General features: G+C 49.3%; 1 long non-coding RNA gene across 1 annotated transcript; it reads right to left on the minus strand.

Annotated features, from left to right (window-relative positions):
- Window positions 1-1,108: 1,108 nt before the first annotated feature.
- LOC122383569 lies at window positions 1,109-1,638 on the minus strand. The gene is made up of 2 exons (XR_006256862.1): window positions 1,288-1,638; window positions 1,109-1,161 (listed from the first exon to the last, which is right to left on the minus strand). It is a non-coding gene; the product is annotated as an uncharacterized LOC122383569 (long non-coding RNA).
- Window positions 1,639-2,983: the final 1,345 nt, after the last annotated feature.

Raw genomic sequence — 2,983 nt, forward strand, 5'->3', positions numbered from 1 at the left:
GAGGGGAAAGCCAGTTCCAATCTCTTGCACGCGTCGCCTACCTTCTTCTTGCACTCGGTCGGGAAGGCATCGTAGGCGTCCCTCGCAATTCCGGACAAGCACAGAGGCAGCAGAGCTACTTTTTTATCGTCATCCCATCCTTGTAGGACTGCAAACGTGTCAAAGTCCGCGATGAAACGAGAGACACTGCCCTTACCGGCGAAAGACGGCAGACCGACCGATAGTGACTGCGTCGCCATGCTGAATGTCAAATTTGGCACACTTCCAACGGAAAAAAGTCGGTGATGTAAGGGGAACCGCAGATTCGTTAATACGGAAAGTAATTCAACAAGTTACGCTAAAATTAAATGCTCAAATTACTGCGAGAAAGGCGATGGAAAGGACGTTTTACAATGGAAACAGAAATCGTAGAGCCAGTATTACCTCGTTACAGTGAGACCGCAACACTTTACCAGCAACCAACATCACACCTTCCCAAACCAAGCACATACATGACACACAATATCAATGAAACACCCTTGTCACCACTCATATCCCCAACCACCAAATGTTTATGTCCACGTCAGCCCAGTTTGGCACACCTCAGCTTCAAATGTCCACGTGCGTCTTCATAAGGGGGGGGGGGGGGGGGTAGTGCGCGCATTGTCACCGGAGAATACCACGCACGGCGTCCTCGGCAGGGGGGGGGGGGAAGCACCTGAGTCTCCGGGGGGTCAGAAGGTGCTCGTGTCCGCAACAGGGGGGAGTGCACTCGTCCCAGTCTCCATCGGGAGTGGCCGGTAGTCCTCGGACCGCGAGGCAGGATTACCCGCTCCAACAATGGTCAAAGGGCGATCGCTTAGATCGGGTGACACAAGCGTTCAGGCACATCCCGCTATCGGATAAGTCCGAACTGGATAGGTCTCACCGGCGTGTAGGCCTTGAGCAGTCAGCTGTCGCGCTCGGAGAATCTTATACTGACGCCAGGTGTAGGCCGTCGAGCTCGGAGAATCCTACTGACGCCAGATGCAGGCCGTCAAGCTTAGGCCGTCGAGCTCAGAGTATCCCACCGCTGCCACCAGATGTAAGCGTCTAGCCCCGGCCGCTGGCGTCAGAGGCAAACGCCGAACTCGGAGCCAACCAAGCGTGTATCCAGCAGACAAACAAACAAACTGAAACGCCCTAGAAAGAAAAGACAAACAACTGTCACAATCCCGACACATACAAAGCCGGCACGAAATATCAAAACCCGTTATTAGAGAATGTGAAATAAAATAAACAGTAATTATCACGAAAGTTGAAACCCACCGTTCAAGCAGGCGCAATCCAATCACATCTCGATCCTCGCCATGTCGCGGCGCACCGAAGTCCCGCGCTGGACGCGACGGGGGCTCAACGGAAATTCGGCTGCTCTCTCATTGGTCAGAATAAACGATTACCTGATTGGCTCTCGCGTGGCGTGCAACTACATCATTGGACAAAATCATTACAGGAAGTCTAAAACTCTTCGGATAAGAAATATGACACATAACTAAAGAAACATTGGTACCGAACAATATTAAATAATAAAATAGTCATTACAAATCAGTATCATAACTAAATAGAACTAAACACGCGACAACAAACCAAGGACATTATTGCAGCACAGGACGAATTTAGAGTTGCAGCTTTCACTTCTGGTAGGCCCAGTATCCGCTCGCATAACATGTAAGCGGAAATCCGCTTACACAAAGACCGCCCGGCAATAGCTTGATTTGGGGCTCGAATAGAGTGAGCGGAGGATGGCCAGCACGAGGAGGGAGAGAGGTTTATGGCAACTGATTGTTGTGAGCGCAGAAATCTGAGGCACTGTTTCCATAAGCAATTGTTGTCTGGGAGCAATTGCTTATGTATAAACCTAAAAATGTGCTCAATAATAAAAAACACACTTTTCATAACTTGAACATGTGTAACTTGTGTCTGTCCTCACTTTGTATTGAAAGTGATCTGAAATGATTTGTATTTTGTAGGGAGTAGGGACATATTAGCATTAAATGTTACATGATGGGATTAGGTACACAGAAAAACAAAAAACAAAAAAGTCTCATCATCTCTCTGTAAAAACAAAACTGTGTATTATGACGAGATGAATCAGACGAGCCACGCCTCCACCAAATTTATATTCGCTGGAACAGTAGCGGCGGAACACCTTCAATTAGGGGGGGGGGGGCACTGCCAACTTTTGGTCCCATTCTTTCCATGCAACGCCCATAGGACTAATGTTAAAATGCCAAAATCAAAGGGGGGCACGGTGCCCCGGGGCCCTCCCCGTTCCGCCGCCTATGCGCTGGAACTGAAAATGTGCGTCGCGCTACGCGGATCGTTTCACGGCGCGTCGGCGACTGAAGGGTGCGATGCTGTGCCGCCTTACACTGACGCCAGGCGGCACAGCCTACCTAAACGGTCGCTCTCTTTCCGCGCACGGAAGTCGGGCCAGGCCGTGTGGCCACTGCCTGGCCAGGGTGGGCACTGGGCAGGGACATTCAACAGTGCATTGTTATGATAAGGGTGGTCCTTGCGGTACCATTCTGCCAATGATGGTGGCATTCCGTACCACGCATATCTTTGTAAATGGGCGCCACAGAAAATATCACATTATGGTCATATTAAAGATGCAATATTCCATTACTATGCTACCGAAGTGCCGATGCATTTATGATTGGAACGTGTAAGCTTGGGAGGTGAGGACTGGAAGGTCCTTGTAATTGTGAATATCGGTATTGTGTTGGCAATGATAGTGAGCAGCAGCCAAGCCACATATGACATGCCGCTCGCAGGTGCGCTACAATAGTCCGTTGGAACTAAATCGGAATTGTGTTTTTCATATTTTTTAATTCTTTCCCCAAAATGCCTATTCATTTATTGAAATAAGCGTCTTTGATGGGGAGGGAAAACATTTCGCATTGGCTGATTGTTTACGGACTGCGTTTCGACCGAGGCTGCCAAATTCCACTCTGGCGCAATC

Source organism: Amphibalanus amphitrite, unplaced genomic scaffold (genome assembly GCF_019059575.1).
Source record: "Amphibalanus amphitrite isolate SeventyFive unplaced genomic scaffold, NRLGWU_Aamphi_draft 000012F_arrow, whole genome shotgun sequence".
NCBI classification, from domain to species: domain Eukaryota; kingdom Metazoa; phylum Arthropoda; class Thecostraca; order Balanomorpha; family Balanidae; genus Amphibalanus; species Amphibalanus amphitrite.